General features: G+C 39.1%; 1 protein-coding gene across 2 annotated transcripts in view; it reads left to right on the top strand.

The window, feature by feature from the left end:
- The first annotated feature begins 7,426 nt into the window (after nt 1-7,426).
- Nucleotides 7,427-17,057, top strand: part of LOC6551017 — a 70,176-nt gene continuing 60,545 nt past the window's right edge. For both annotated transcript variants that reach the window (XM_015155171.2, XM_001978232.3), the window contains exons 1-2: nt 7,427-7,861; nt 14,676-14,786. The gene's annotated coding sequence lies outside the window, so the exon portion shown is untranslated. The remainder of the gene's footprint in view (nt 7,862-14,675; nt 14,787-17,057) is intronic.

The raw sequence follows: 17,057 nt of genomic DNA, 5'->3' as shown, positions 1-17,057 counted from the left end.
CTGTCGGGGTAGGAAGTGAATGATTGAATGACAATTGCATTTGCTCGGTTGTTCGGCCAATTTCTTCTGCTCCTTTTTTATTCCCCTGACCAGTTTATGTGGTGCAAAGTTCACACAAAATGGGAATAAAGTGAATGAAGCAGGGAAAACCCTCGGGCTGCCGGAAGTGACTGGCAAGCAATTAACGCTCAATTGGCAGCAAACCGCACCTGCAAAGGGTCATCTTCGTGCGTTTTTCAACGGAAGTCGTGAAGATTGGCAGAAAGCGACGCCAGCGCTAAGGATTAAAGCCTATTATTATTGAAACCGTATCTATCTAGTCAACACACTGCACACTCCCACTCCGCTGCCCCAAAAAGTATGCTACACTTTGTGCCCATGGAGATCGCGCGACCAAGAGAAAGTGAACGCGCAAAACGAAGAGCTGCAGCAGAAGTGAGGCCGATTGGAGCAGTACGATCCACAGGTCTCCCAACTCTGTGTGTGTGTGTGTGTGTTCGAGTGGTCAAGTGTCCACCGGCCTTCAGCTCGTTGAGAAAATGTTCAGAGCAGCACATCCGTCGTGGGGGAAACGCATCGTCGCGAAAATGCATGCTTTATTGTCGCTGGCAGGCGATGCGTGCATAGAAATGAGAACAATAAAGTATCGCCGAAAAAAGTGCACAAATTTTCGCCCGCAAATTGGCCGCACACTATCCTGTCGCAAGTTCCGTTGCGCACATACACACATGTGTACATGCAGCTGTGTGTGGCTGTTGTGCGCTTGTGTGCTTGCATCCTGTTCGTCCTTGCTGCTCGCTCACATTTCCAGCGACAACAACGAGCACCGCATTCTGCGGTTTTTCGACAATTCGTCAGACATTGTTGACACTGTGTCTGCAGTCTGAAGTCTGAAGTCTGAGCAGCTTCGTTGTCGTTGTCGACCGATGCGGTTGCTTGGATTGTCCGCTACACGTTTCCTTCTCAGTTACTTTGGGTTTGTTTTCCCATTACCCTGTAATCCTGCCGAGTCGCGGGTGTGCACGGCCCAAGGCCCGGCTCAAACTTCGCGAGAATATATTTTGTGTTATAAAGTAGCAATCATTTGTGATCCTCTTGAATTCCCATTGACTTTTGGCACATTTGAATAAAATGGCAATATCATAATATTAATTATTATTTAAAGCAATATAAAGGAAACTTCGTTGTTTGGAGCACCATTTTTGCACATTTATTGAATAGAATATGTTGTAACATGTAGCGGGTATTAGTTAGTTTGAAAAACGCCAACGTAAAGTAGTGAGGAAAATGTTTGTAGCATTTTGTAGCATCTGCAGGAGACGCAAAAACACGAAACCACAGGTGAGATTTGTTTAGTTTATTTATTTCATTTCAGTTGATATTTTGCCTTGGCTTTTGCGAAATATGGTTGGCATTTTGAAATTAGATTTATTGCCGGTCGGAATAGTTTCAAGTTCGAAGCAAAAAAAAAAGAACAAAGAAAAAGGTTTCGGTTTACGTAGTTTCCGCATCGAAACGCTTTCCAACATATAATATTAATTGGGAAATTGGGAAATTGGGTGCCGGTGAGTTTTTGGTGATTTGTTGATCACGTTACTGCCACATAAACCGATGCAAAATTGCCGTGACATAATGATAAAGTTCTTAAGAACGGAAAACGAAACAGGTTTAAGCAGATGTTGCAATTGTGTTCAAAACATAAATTTGCAATGTGCATGAAAAATTACCATTTTTACCATTTTTATGCTATTCGCTTGCTAATCCTGCTTTTCGTTTCGCCAAATCCCCTGTAAAACAACTTTTGTTTCCCGCCACTCTTTCACTTTATATTGTTTACAGTTTTCCGTCTGTTCTATATACTTGTATATTGTTGTGTTTGTTTGTTTGTTTGTTTTGGGTGCAGTTCCGGTTACTTTTTGCTACGATTCTGGCTCACCTGCTCATGTTGGCGGCGTTGTGTAAGCCCTTTGTAAGTCGCTTCATTTCGCTTTTGTCGCTGCTCGCCTGCCGTTTAACCCTCATTCCACCCGCCCAAGTCACCCGTACCCCGTATCAGCGAACCCCTTAACCCCACATGGCAAGTCCTTGCCGCCGAGCACTTTTTGTAGACATGTTTTATGCCACCTGCTGTTGTTGCCGCTGTTGCTGCTACCGCTGCGGTTGCAAACACCGTGTTGTCCGCTGTCTGTTGCTTGTTTTCTGTTGTCTGTTGCTTTCGGGTTCTGGTTCTGCGTCTGGTTTTGGTTTGGTTTTGGTTTTGGTCACTGGCTTAAATGGCAGCGTCCTTTTTTTATATTCACAGCTCTGGTCGTTATGAATTTTTCAATTTTCTGCAATTTTTGCTGCCCCAATGTGTGGCTGTTGCCAGTTGTTGCTGCCGTTGCAAGTTGTTATTGCCTTTGCTTTGCTGCTGTTAACTTTGTTATGGTTGCTGATGTTGCCCTTGCCGTTTCAGTTTCAGTTGCAGTTGCAGTTGCGGCTTTTGCTGCTGCATTTGTTGTTGCTCTTGGTTACCGATGTTGCAACTGTTGCTGCTGTTGCTGCTGTCGCTGATGTTGCTCCTTTGGTTTAGGCCGAGATTGCTGGTGTTGCAGCTGCTGCTGCCACAAGTTTACGCGGACTTCCGACTTTTACGATTTGCCACATTCCAAAATATTTTGTAAGACAGCTTTGAATTTCTTCTGCTCAAATGTACTTAGTGCCTTTTGCTCTCGTGATATTTTGTTTGGCTTTAATCGAATGCTTCTAGCTTTGCAAACTCAAACTTAAAGCCAGATTTTGTCTGCAGTTTCAACAATGACATTGATGCTGAATTGCTGCACCAGCTACTTGTTTGATTTGTTGGTTTATTTTCATTAATCTAGTGGCTTTTTGCTGCTGCGGATGCCGCTGTTGTTTTTCCAGTGCCTCTGATGGCTGTGTTATCGCTGATGTTGCTGCTGCTATTGTAGCTGCAATTCGTTTTGCTGTTGGACACAGCAGTTTTACAATTGCTGCCGTGCAGCAGCATTTTCAGGTGTTTAATAGTTGTCGAGTTCATTTGCAATATGCCTGGCGGGGGGAAATGGTCGGCAGGGGGCGGGTGCATTAGGGGCGTGGTGGGCGGCGAGTCAGGTGAAAAATGGGAAATTCAGGACGGGGCTAGCATTGTTTCTTTAATAGGCCGCTGGCCATGTGGCTGCGCGGTTCACCTGCACTTCAGTGCACTGCAATAAAATATAGTTACTATACAGCAGTTCAATATAGCAAGTTCTTCTGAAAGTGAACTTGAACCCCTTTTAATATATGCTTAAAATATTTCATACACTGAAGTGATCCTGAACCTTTGAAGTGGAAAAAAAATACTAGAAATTTGATTGCATAGTTTGTCAGTACTAACTGACTATACTGATTAAATATAAGCTTAATTAAGTATTACAAACACTGGGCATTCGTTTCACTCTTCTACGTTTTTGCTAAATTTACAAGAGCTGAACTATGTTGATGCGCTTTTCCCAGTGTACTTGTATCCTGAATTCCTGGCTGCCTGCCTGAATTGCCATCGACAGATGCCCATTGCATTCATTGCACAAGCTCTCCGTAAAGCAGTCATTGTCCTTAATGTGCTAAGGAGTATGTGTGTGTGAGTGTGTGTGTGTGCGTGACTGTGTGTGTGTGTAGGCAGGATTGCAGGCAGTATTGTCCTTTTTGGCTTTTGCGGCTTTCGTTTTTCTCATTCGACAAACTTTTGCATAGATAGACTGAGTCGAGTTTACCAATTATCAAAAATATAATTTTAATTATACATTCTGAATTTGTGTGGCCCCATGAAATTGCAAACTTTCTCGCTCAAAACCCCCGAGACAATTTTCCTTTAAATAAGAAAAACTTTTGCAGACCAAATCGTTGAAAATTTGTGTTTGTTTGTTTGCCTAGCTTCGATTGAAGCCCGTGATTCAATCGGTTTGTGGACTTTGTAGTACTTAAACTCTTATAGAAAACTTACTAACAGCCATTGAGATGGTGTCATTGATATTAAGTGACTCCTACAATGTCTACAATTAAATAAGAAAGCTATATAAGAATGCAGGTTGCTTTGCATAATTAAATTGCATAAGAATTATTTAGCTTGTAACTGTTGTAAATGCGTTTATCGGAAGCCCGTATTACCATTTTTTCACATTCATTACTCATAGCTTTACACATTCAAGATTATCGAATACATGGACAATGAACTAATTAACCTTTCGATTTGTTAAGGACATAATGTTCATAATTCATTTAAAAGGCAACAGTGCCATTAATTGCACATTTAATGCAAATGAACTTTAAAACAAAGAACATGGAAACCATCGCAACCCATCCATGAATACAGTCTTGGAATCTGGCAAACAGACTCGTTTATCGTCACCGATATGCTTGCAGCTACCCAAAGTTATGGGAATTGGACTGGACCGAGATATATAGGTGGATATCAGTGGACTGAGCTTGCATAACTATGGCCCAACTCGTTGATTATGTAATTAAGGACTTTGAGTTTGTGTGTGCCTTGGCTTTTGCGTTTGCGTTTGCCAGTGTCCTTAGATCCTTGGAAATGGCTGATTAATAATTGCATTGGTCGATTGACTCTTAATAGCGTTGATTGCGAATAAATTTACGGGCCAGGCGGGAAAACAACATTCTTTTGCTCGCTTCGTCCTTTGGGTGCGGTTCCTGGGACCTTTCGCATATCCTTGTCATTACGGTCATGACTCGTACATTGCTGCTAATCACACTCGAAGGCATTACACACATTGGATTCGAAAGGCAAATAATACTGGTAACGCACAGAAGTCGGTTGATGGGCGGATTGAGTGGGTGGCAAATACTCCGCCAAATTATTCCTTACTGAGGCAACAGGCAGCTGCTGCCGGCATTGTTGTTTTCGTTTGTGGGTGTTGCTGTGTGTGTGTGGGTGCTGGTGCCACTCTTGTTCGCATCTTACTCATTTGGTTGTAACTCTGGCAACCTTTGACCGCCTTTCGCCGTTGTTGTTGCTGCCCTGTGGCCTGTGGAAGCGGCAAAATAGCAAAATAGAACAGCAAGTTGAAGCAATGGAACGTCTCGACCCCACATCCCTTCCATCCTGCGCATTCAAGCCATCCTACCCATATCCTGTGGCCTCGCACAATGCGGCTTTTGGTCTCAGTTGTCCTAGGTCCTTCTCTGCTTTCTCCTTTCGCCTTTCTCCTTGGTCCTTAGCGCCAGCTCCTGATGCAAAAACGCAGCCATGGCGCTGCTTTTTGTCCCTTTGCTTCGCAGGCAACACTTTTTTACGCCGGAATTTCAAGCTGGCAGACTCAAAGGATACTCTTTGGGTAAGGTTAATTGGGTATTAATGTGATTACATCGATTTTTGGTCACAGGTGACGGTTTGTAGTGGTTTGCATTCGAAGTTTACTGCAGTTTGTATTCTAAGCTTATGATAGCTAATTAAAATAGTAAGAAACTTTTCTTTTGGCTTGCTTTTCGCTTAAAACGTATTCAGATGTCCATATAAGCGCAACTGAAAGCTACAGTTGCAAATTGTGCTAGTAATATTTAATGGTAATTATGTAATATGACTGGTTACAATTTAATGCAATTTTTTATAACTGCTTTCTAGGCATCCGTCTAATAATTCATTTACTTGAAGGCAGTCCCTTGAATGGCATGGATTTTGAAGGTAATTAATTTTTAAGAGTATTAAATGAAAGGGTTTTACTTTAATTTGATGTATTTAATGCGTCCTGTCATAGCAACGCCTCAAAAGCTTATATAAAGGCAATTAAGACTGTCTCGAGAAACTTCACGTAATTTGAGGGATCTCAAGTTATTAAAAAATGTATTAATGAAGGGAATATAGTTTTAAAGGGACCCCAGAATTCGTTTTTTCGCACATTTTGCTGAATGTATGCAAACGAATCGCAAAAGAAATATGATGTTTCGCTTGAGGCTTTAAGAAAACCACATTCACAACAGTTTCCACAGTCTGTGATCCAGGAATGTCATTTGACATTTCACCAGCAAATAAAGAATAACAACAAAAATATAAAGAAAGAAAAATATAACCAGCGTAAATAAAATAAAATATTTTGCAAAGAAGCCGAACAAAAAATGAAGACAGACTTTGTTGTCCTTGTCAGCCTGGCTACAACTTCCTTGGCCCAGGACGACGTCGGAAGTGCCAGCGGAAATGAGTAAAAACCTACAACTCACTCAAAATTCCCGCTCACTCGCCTCACTCGCACTCGCGTGTACAGGGTAATTCCACTTCGAGTGAAACTCAGGCCGCACACGAACCCACTTCGGCTGCCCTCGGCCATCGCCTCGTGTTTCCACTCACTCGACATTGAGTCTTTGTGGAGCATCCCCAGTGATGCGAAATGTTTGGGGGGAAAAAGGCTGAAAATAATTATTTTTTAATTTCGTCGAGCGTTCTGGTAAAACGTTAAGATAAAACGGGTTTTAAAATATATTGCACTATTTTAGACATATCAAAATGTTGATATTAAAATGAGCTTGACAGTAGATGACAAATAAATGTTGAATGCATCTGGATATCGAGCAGTGAACAAATTTCGCAATCATTAATTTTTACATGGATGTGTGTGGGGTAGCATAAAAACATGGATCAGTTGGAGTCCTCATATTCGGGACTCAAATTTGATGATTCCAAAAATTCAACTAATGAGAAGCATTTTAGTATAGAAAAAAGGTAGCTGCGCTCTGTTATAAATACCACTGCTTTATAGATAGGGTAGAAAAAATAGATGAGGATAATTTTTCAACACAAGTCTATCTTATGGTTTCCTCTTTACAATAACCTTTTTGAATGGAAAGTTTAACCTTTAACTGGCTTTATTTTCACACATTTTATGTTAGCACACAGATCGGAAAAATAATGAGTTTACAATTTCCAAATTGAGTTTTTAGGTAAACAATTTTAAAACCTAGGAAATTCATAAAAATGCTTGGATACTTGCAAGTATCTTTGGTAGTACTGTACTTTTAATAATAGACAATTTCAAGTGATACAGATAAGGGAAGAATTTACTTTAGATAAGTAGAATTAAATTAGTTTTTTGTTGTTTGGTAAAGCTAATGGGGTAATTGATGTTTGGAAAGCTAATATAGAACGTTGTTCATTCTGTACTATTATCATTCTGTATTAATATTACCAATTTGAGTTTGGATTCTGTTTGGCAAATTGATTTTTAAAGAGGAAGAAGAAGTAGTAGCGTTGGGGGAACCAGTAGTATATCATGTGGCATGATAAATTCAGAATACAAACACAATCCCCTTTGGCAGATAGAAAGGAATAAGTTAGTTTCGTTTAGTGCGCGAGCAGCAGCCGGAAAAACTAGCCAGATTTGTCGGGAAAGCCAGCTGAGTGGGCAGCACTGGCGGGGCGACAGCAGCAGTGGCAGCATCCGCCGTGGCAGCGGCAACAGTCGAGCGGCAGACTCGATGCAGCAGAGCCACAAATTGCGGCATTACGTATACGCCCAGTCTACGTCGAGTTGGCCACGTGTACGGACACGCGGCGCGGTTCGCTTTTCCCGGTGGCAGCACATTCGATACCAACGTTTCACTACCAAAAACTTCGCGATTTGGTGCTAATAGAAAAACAGCAGAGATACGATTTTCAAATCTTAAGGTTTTGATTTGCTCAAGAGAAATACCTATTTTTTTGTTTGATTTTTTGTGTGACAGTGTATGTGAGCAAGTGTGTGTGTGTGAAAAGCTTGCCGGCTTGAAAAATGCGCGCCAAAAATTGAGAAATTTTCGCAGAGCGCAGCGGCTACATAAACAAATTAATACAACATTTTGCAACGCAGCGAAAGGAGACAACACACAAATAGTAATATATACATACTCGTAAATATATATATTTAAATTAAACGTATGCACAACTAGAGCTTTGCAAAGTAAACAAATTGTATTTCCGTGTTTTCTTGCAATAACAAAGGTATTTGCCGATATTGAACAATTAATTAGTGGGCTAGTAACCATTTTAAGTTGCAAAGGATAACAATTTGTATTAAAAATACATCATAGAACAAATACGTTTTATTTAGCATAATAGGCAATGGATAAGTTTGCAAACGTATTAATCAAATCAGGGTATTATGACTGTGGTAGCTGAATAAAATTTGCATAAATCAAGTTTCAATGAACATGGGGCATTTTAGTCTCTTTTAGGCTGTAGTTGTAAAAGTTATTTCTGTTTTAGCCAAAAACCAGAATGGAAAGGAAGAGGCAAAAAGTGGATTTGTTTTAAAAATTCCTTTGATCAGAAGGTGTTTGTTCTGCGGACTCTGAAGCAATTTAAAATAATCTCTTGTAATTTCATAGTAAGTGATTATTAAATATATCTTTTGTTCCTTTATTGGTGTTTTCAAGTAATACGAATTTATGTTTCTTCGGAAATATTTACTTATATTTGTTAGTTAGTTTCTAATATGTCTAAAAGTTTTGCATAGAATATATTAACGATGGGACATTTTGAAACGTTTAAAAAGTGATAGTTCTTACTTCATTTTGTTCCCCTATTTATCATTCTCATATGTATAAGCAATACGTGTATGTTGGGATTTCGAATGAATGCTTAATTTAAATTATTCTGTCGTATTCGTTTGGAAACTTCGACCGTATTTTCTGTGTATCCCGTATAGATAAGTTTGGGGCCACTTAGCGAATTGGCGGACATATTTTTAGACATAGCCCAAATAGTAAAAAACAAGAGCAGAATGAGTGAAAGAAGAGGAAAAATTGTATGAAAACCGACGACAAGAACGCAGAGGCTATAGAGAATTGGGAAAAAATGAGAGAAATTCATTAATAACAGACAGCAAGAAAAACAAGAGCAAAAATTAAACGGCTGCCATCAGGCTTTCCCCTTCTCTCACCAATTTTCCCTTCCGCTTTTCCCGCTTTTCCTTGTCCGGCACAGCTGTGATCACACGAAGAGGAAATAAAAAACAGGAGAAAATTGGGGGAAAAAGAAATGAAAATGAAAATTATTACATATGCGTAATGGGTATTTTGTGTTGTTGCTGCTGATATTGAAAAAGATTTTCGCAGCTACCACTACAACAATTCTGATAGCGGCAACTTTGACGAAGGTTTTTCTTCGGCTTTTCTTTAAATACCCTCGCAGATACACAGTGTGGCGGTATGAATGGTTTATGATGAACTATGAAAAATAGAGCGAAGTAAAAATGTTATACCACACAACAAAAGTAGATAAATTAGTTTAAAAACATGAATAAAATGCTTGTATATTATTTGAATATATTGATTAATATCTATGTACATATAAAGTGTAACTAGCTGCTGTTAATTGCCCACTAACGTGATTTCCCTGCGTTTTCTCGATTTTGTCGCTATCTCAATGAATTCACTAGACTTCCAATCGCCCCATCTCTTTCATGCGTTGTGCAGCCGTCTCTCTCTCTCTATTGGTGGCTGACAAAGTTTTGCATTATGTTCATCTCGTCTGGCGTCTTCTATATCCCATTCCCACATATGTGGCTCAAGGCTATCTTATACACGCACTTTCAGCGCCCTCGTCGATTTCTTAGTTCAGCTTCTCATTTTCCATTCAGTTTTGTTGCTCCCATTTTGGTTTTCTTAAATTTTTTCAGCATGCTGCCCTCATAAATTTGGGCGAGGCAAACATTTTTGTGGTACACTTTTTTTACGAGGGTTTCGTTTTGGGCAACTCCTATGGTAATTAATGGCATGTTGACCATCTGATAAAATATGGATAAGCATTATTTTTGCATTTTAAAGACTAAAATAAAATATATGTAACTTTTCAAGAGGACAAAATTCTTATCCCCAACATATTGTTTTAATAATTCAAATCAATATTTATTGATCTATATTCAAATCAATATTTATTGGCAATATTTATCTGTACACCTTTTTTTACTTAATGTTATTATAAGTTCTTTCGATTTTCGCCATTGGCTTTAATTGAGCCATTTTATTTTCTTAGCCTGCATGTAATTTCCCTCTAGTTTTCCCACATTTGAGTGTATTTAGTTTTATCTCTCTGCAGATTTGCGGAGATTAGATTTTTTCAATGCTGGGAACCATTTATTTCAATAAAATGAAGCCAAAAGTTTTCGTTGTTAAGCCCAAACTTCCTTTTGCGATTTTCCCGCTTTTGGTTAGCTTAACGGCATTCCGCCTCCTTTGACCACCCATTTCTTTTGTGTCGAGAGCAACAGGTCCTCTCATTTGCTGGGATTTCTTCTTATTTATTATTTGTGTCTCTCCGCAGTATTTCCATTTCTTTCCCGTATTATTTTTGGCCGTGGAAACGACCAGCTAAAGCCTTTTTGCATTGTCCGGAATTTTCCCAGCGATTTGCCGTGGAATGTGAAACTAATTGCAGCTGGATGGAAAGCTTGGGTGGATGGAAAACGCAATGGCATACAACTAATCAGAACGGAAAAAGAGCAGAAAAGCCTGGAATTGGGTATGGGAATGGGCCATGAATGTTTTCTTTTTTTCGGTCTGCGGGAAAAGCCAAAAGAAAAACGATTTCAATAAATGTCATAAATTTGGCCGACAACTTTACAAAGGGGCGGAGGAAGTGGAAAAGCAAAGGAAATGGCTTTTCCACAAAACCAACCCGCCTTTCCCCCTGATTATCGTCTGCTTTGCTGTCGGCGTGTAATCGCTTTCATTACAGCAGAAAAAGGGAGAAAAAGAAAACTGACCAAATACTGGTATAATAAAATAAAAAAAGAAGAAAAGCCAGTAGCGAAATGCAAAATGCCATGAAAATGGAAAACCAACATGGCCATTTCCACAAGGAAAGAGACGGCCAGATAAAGTACTGCTTTCACTTTTTGGCTTCTACTCGTTGGCAGTAATTTATTCGATTATTTTTTCGTATTTTTTTATTTATAATGATGCATTTAAACTGCTGTCCAGCAAAGAATAGATCTTTCAGAAGTATCTTAACCACTTTACAGCGGCATCGTTTGCATTTTTCTTATCTTTTGTGTATATGTTATTTATTTTTTTGTTACTTTGCGTCCACTGCAGAAATTTGGGCCACAACAAAGCCAAAGATGTAAAGTGAAAAATCTCATTTATATATATAGGTAAATGTTGTGTGTATCTGCACATTGCCATGGGAGCTGTCGGCTTATGACCTGATTGCGGTTATGCCTTCAGATCTTAAGTGAATGTTTCAGGAAATGAAAAACTATGGCACACAAAATCATTCTCAATGCCGCTTTCAAATGGTATTCCGAATCGGAGGAAATTTTTTTTAAATGTAATAATATCAGCTATATTGTGTCACTGAAATTTAGAATAGTTAGATAAAGATAGAACTGCATATTAAAAAAGGAAAGCCCAAAGCAGCGAACTGTTATTTTGATAGCCGAAAAGTTATGATCAATTAAAGTATTTTTGCAACGAGTTCCCCGAGGTAATCGTTCGACAAATAATACGACATCTGTCCCGCTGGGCAGCAACGTATTTAATTTTGGCAAATTTGCTAAATATATTCGCTCTATGATTTCATATCATGTTCGGTATTAAATGCACTCGTTTTTCACTACGCAAAGTGGCCATTATTTGCCTATGCTTTGTGTGCGGAAAATTCGACTATGAAATTCGCCAGACTGCATTGTCGACGGAAAATCATTGAAATCGTTGCGTTTTAAACAAAGTGTTATTCTTTTTGGTCTTATCAGGTGTATGTCTATGTGAATATGCATATGTGCATGTACCTACTTGGCCTGCGGGTTAAATTAGCGAATTTTCTAAGCAGACGGCAACATCGATGCTAAACAAATGAAAATCCATTACTAAACGTGGACTGCGCCGTCGACGGCGACTTTGACGTCAACCTTCGCAGCAAACTAAAAGAATTTGGTTCAAGTGCCAAATGAAATATTGACTAGGCAACGAGGACTGCGAAGATGAGACACGGAGACTCGGAGACTCGGAGACTCGGCGACTTTGAGACTCTGAGAATCTGAGAATCTGGGCATATGTGTCGGCGCGTGTGTGACCAACCAGCCAGCTCACCCATGCCACCCAAATCAAGCCAATCGCCAACGCATCTCGTGGATGCTCTAAAATAATTATACACATGGCAAATATTTATTTCTTATAGACTACGCGGTAGCGGGCGGGTCTATGTGTTCCTCGTCATTTGCATTTAATGGAAACATAAATATAATTAAGGTGTCTGGTGCGCAGATGCGGTTATTACTCGCAACATTTTATTTGTCCTTTCCAGGCGAAGCTGATTATTAAGGAATGCTTTGATTATCAACGTGGTTCGTCTATTTCGTTATGAAACCGCTTAAATTATGGAAGGTGTTTCTAATTTAAATAGCTTAATGTACTAAGCATTTTGGCCATATCAAATAATAAGAAGCACAATTATTACTTTCAAACAATAGCTGTAAGCAATAATTGCGAAAGTATTTTTATAATAATTGTAATATTAAATACTATTAATATTATTTATTATTATATTACTTGATATTATTGGGAGGGCATCGAAGTGGTCGTGTCAATGAATTTTTCAAGTTCGTCGCTTGTGCCGCCTGCGAGAGTTGTTGCTGCTGCGCCTGCTGCTGTTGCGCCTGATGTTGCTGCGTGTTGTGCTGCTGCTGTTAATGCTGCTGCTGCTGTAGTTGCGACAACTACATATAAAAACAGCTGTCATGGCCCTGCGACCGCTGCAGTCTCTGCTTTGCTCTTCGGTGTTTTGCAAGCGTTTCGCCATCTCTCTCTCACACGCTCTCGCTGTCTCTTTCCATCGGCCTCGTGGCGTCTGCTTCTTTCTAATAATAAATTGCCAAAGAATTCGTGTTGTTCGCCTGCAGCGGCAAACATGTCTGCTTTTTTATTTTATTTTTCCCTCGCCTTAAAGGTGCAATATCCAAGTCATTTTTCACTTTCGCTTTTTGGCCGTACTTACATGTACGTATGTAATTTTCCCGAGCTTTGCCGTTGTTTCTGCTTTTTTTTTGCTAGCGATAATCAGCTTTAACATGATGTGAATTTCTGAGCACTTGGGGAATTCTTGGTTGGCTATAAACTTGCATGCATATGTACATGGCGCATTGAAGACACCAAGGTTACCAACATACAGTGCCAGTCATTTTGTAAGGCAATGCGGTATTTTTCGAGTTTTTTGGTTGAATGTTTGGGAAATGAAAAATGTGGTTTTTGATGGAATTTTCTGCTTTGATATGTATTGCTTTCAGTTTATTCTTGACTTTATTTACATGGACTTTCATTTGGCTGAATTTCATCACCATGAAAGGGCACTTTTGCATAAATTGCGTTTATTCATTTGTTTGTTGAATCTCGAATTTTGATTTCAGTTAACACCTTTTGTTTTTAAGCTTGTGTGCATTTTCACATTTCTGTTAGTTGTGCATTGAAAAGCGTTTTAATTAAACTACTAACACATACATATGTATATGAGTGCTTTTATTAATAAATTTAATAAATTCGTAGAAAGTGCGCTCTCTTGAATTTTTCTTTCAAATATCATTTGGATTTTCGTCCGTGTACTTTTGCGGCTGACTGTGGAAATTCTTGGAAATTTATGCCGCCGAAAGTTTTCGTCATCCTCTTGATCGCGAATGCTCTTAATTGAATTCGTTTGCCTGCGCCGACGAAATAAATGTGGGGAAAATAAAATAAAATAATATTTGAAAATCCCATTCGCAAATTGTGCAAGTTGTTCGTGTTTGTTGCTGTTTTTGCCCTAATTGTTGTTGTTATTGCAGCGAAGGACAACGGTGGGAAAATGAACTGAGCTGCAGAAAGTTTTTCCCTTCCGTTGAGCGTTTTTCAATTGCTTCGAAAACTATTTTACTTACTCCCAACTTTCACTTGCCAGTGGTGGAGAACTTTCCACAGTAACTGTATGCCAGCGAGGGTATGTTGGGCACAATATTCGAGTGTAGCTCATACATATATGTAATAATATACAGCTCAGAATAATAGAACCCATGCACATTAGGAGATTCACATAAAATCATTAATGCATTATCTGCATATCGAAGCACTTACCATGCGCAAATTGCAGAATTAGAACGCTTTTGGAAATTTTAAGCTCGAGCTTTATACATTGGATGGCTTTGAAATGCAAGTCCCATTGTATTTATATTCCGCTCTATTATTTCGAGCACAGCTGTTCGAACTACGTATGTATGCATGTAAGTATGTATGCGATGCTTTGCACTGCGAGATATTAATTAATAATTGAAAAAGCGGAGCTCGTTATAAAGCGCGCCACTTTCGGGCCTCAAATGTCCTGGCACAAAAGGACTCCTAACCCCGTAACCACGCCCTGGGGGCATTCGTGTGTGTGTGCAGTTTCAAGTTTAATTTAAAGTTTAGTTGTAATTTTGAACATTTTTCGTTGCGCGGGCAATTAAAAATTCAACGCGCAATCTACAAAATGAACACCCCAAACGAGCCGTAAGCAGAAATGGAAGAAAAAAAGGAAAAAAACCGGCGGCGGCGGCTGAAAAAATGTGAAAAGTTTTTTTCCAGCCTGGAGGAGTCATTTGGCAGCTCTCCACGACTCTCTATTTATTTATTTATTTATGGGATCTGTCTTAATTCGCGCCACACAAATAAATGATGAACGTTTTCCGCTTAATTATTTGCAGAACAATCTCTAAGTGCATGGTCTGGATTCGCAAATCTAAGGACTGGCAAATTAAAAAAGAAATAACGCATGATTAACAAACGCTCCGCTGTTCGTCGACGGGATTTTTGCGGTAAGTGTTAAATATGCTTATTAATTAATGCCGCTAAATATCCGCAAAAATCCAAAATTGAGCGCCTAAAGCCGCAGTCATGTGAATAGCGAGGGTGTTTGATGTTTGCTTGTAAACCATTAATTAAGCGGCCACAAACAATTGTCCTTGTTAGCTTCACATTTAATGCGCAATTATTAATGAAATAAATTATCTAAAAAAAATATGCAATTACTGAAAGGAAAAAAATACGAGCTATTTAAAAACCATAACCATACGGATGTGATTGTTTTGAATTCACATATGCGAGCTAGCTTAAATGAAATTGCAAGTGTCTGAATTGTATTTAAATTTAAACTATGTAGTATTTATTTACAATTTGAATTGAAAGGATGCTTTTTCATTATTTCCAAATTAATTCACTATGTTTGCTGACATATTATGATTTTCCATATAGGTTTTTTTTGCTGACTAATTCACTTCACTAGTTGACTTCCTTGTATTGCATTTCATATTCAATTTCCTTTCTAAATTAGCTTTCGGGAGATACTTTTCATTTAATTGACGGAACACATTTCTCTACAATATATGATATCATGTTTGGTTTTAATTGTTTTACTTTGATCTATTATTGATATTTCTGCTTCAATTACTGTTGAATTTTATTTTATTTATTTTACTAAAAGTAAAATCGTTTGAATATTTGCTTCATGAATTGTTTCAAATTAAGTCTGGTATATACTTTGATATACCTTTATGAATTTGGTACTGCTTACTTCTTCAAGCTATTTTAATTTATTTGTGAAATCCTGGATTTAATATCAGTTTACAGCTTTTGTCAATTGACGATTTTCGAATCTGAATAAACGGCAAAATTTGCTGGATTTTTCTTGGCCAGGATGCAGCTATGAGAACTTGTTTCGTGTGGTTGTGTTGTATCTGTGTGTGGGCAACACGGCTATCTATGTTTGACCCTATGGATGTGTGCGTGTTTTCACAGCACGTGTGTGTGTGCGTGAGCGCGAATTCGAATGCGTTATATTCGCCCAACTGGGCAAAAACAATCCTCGCGCCACTTTGCGCCATAAAAAAGCGCGGAGATATTTAATACATATACACAGAGTGACATAGATATATGCACGTAAACGGCGAAAGCTGAGCGCACCGCAACCAAAAACCCATTCTTGCATTTAAAGTTTTGGGCATTTTATTGCCACGGCCCGTTTTGCGGGTAATGGCAAAAAGTATCCTTAGCCGAGGTCCTGCCATGTTGTTTCAATTTCGTCTCCCCAAATTTTTTGCGTCGCCTATTTTTTGGGCCGTATTTTCCTTCTTTTTTTGACGGTCGTCGAATGCCCCAGTGAAATATGATAAAAGTCAGACGCGACGCCACGTGGTGGCCACGTTGCGGCGCTTTGCGTTTTGATTTGTGTTGCTGACCTCCCAAAACAAAAAAAATAAAACCCAAAAATAATAATAATATTATACGTACAACGAAAGAAGAATATAATACATAAAAACACAGAGAACAGCTGCGAAAAAATTCAGTTTTTAAGTGCTCTGATTATATTCCTTGAACTTTAAACAAATTTTCCCTTGTGATTGCCCATGCATACTCGTAGTATGTAACTAAAGATTTCTTATTATTATTTTCGTAAGCTATACTTTTATGAAGACATTTGCGCAATTCACATTCACGGAAATGCGTATATCAATCTAAAGGAAAAGCTACAACAAGCCATGAATAACCATCAAGGACTATTTTCCCCTGGCTGATTTAGTGACTTGGGGAGATTTCCGCGAGATTTTCCGGCCCACTTGGGAACCACCAACGTAAAATATCAAGGATGCTTATCGACAAATAAATTCTTTGCCCTGTCAAATGCCCTGCACCAACACCAACACCAACACCAACACCAGCAGCACAGTCCGCAGTCCGCAGTCCGCAGTCCACAGTCGATGTGGGTGGCTCTGGCTCGGCGGTGGTATGTGGCAGGATATAATAAATAGCCTGACATAGTAATGCCACACAGACACTAACTCACAAATGTCGCACTGTTATTGCTGTAGTTGTTGGCCCTTCCAGTGCTCGACCGAAAAGTTGACGCCTATAAAACGGATATGGATGTGCACCAAACTGTGGCATACTTTTCTGCCACACCCCGGTGGCACTACCACCATTTACTTCCAATCCCACTTCAACTCCCACTCGATGTCGCTCCAAAAGTGTTGACAAATTTATGAGCTTGTTTTGCTTTTTCGCAATTTTTGTTTGGCTGATTGAAAGTTTTC

This window comes from Drosophila erecta, unplaced genomic scaffold (assembly GCF_003286155.1).
Source record: "Drosophila erecta strain 14021-0224.00,06,07 unplaced genomic scaffold, DereRS2 tig00000126-arrow-pilon, whole genome shotgun sequence".
In the NCBI taxonomy this organism is placed as follows: domain Eukaryota; kingdom Metazoa; phylum Arthropoda; class Insecta; order Diptera; family Drosophilidae; genus Drosophila; species Drosophila erecta.
Note: the sequence above shows the minus strand (reverse complement) of the source record. Positions and strands in the feature narration are given on the sequence as shown.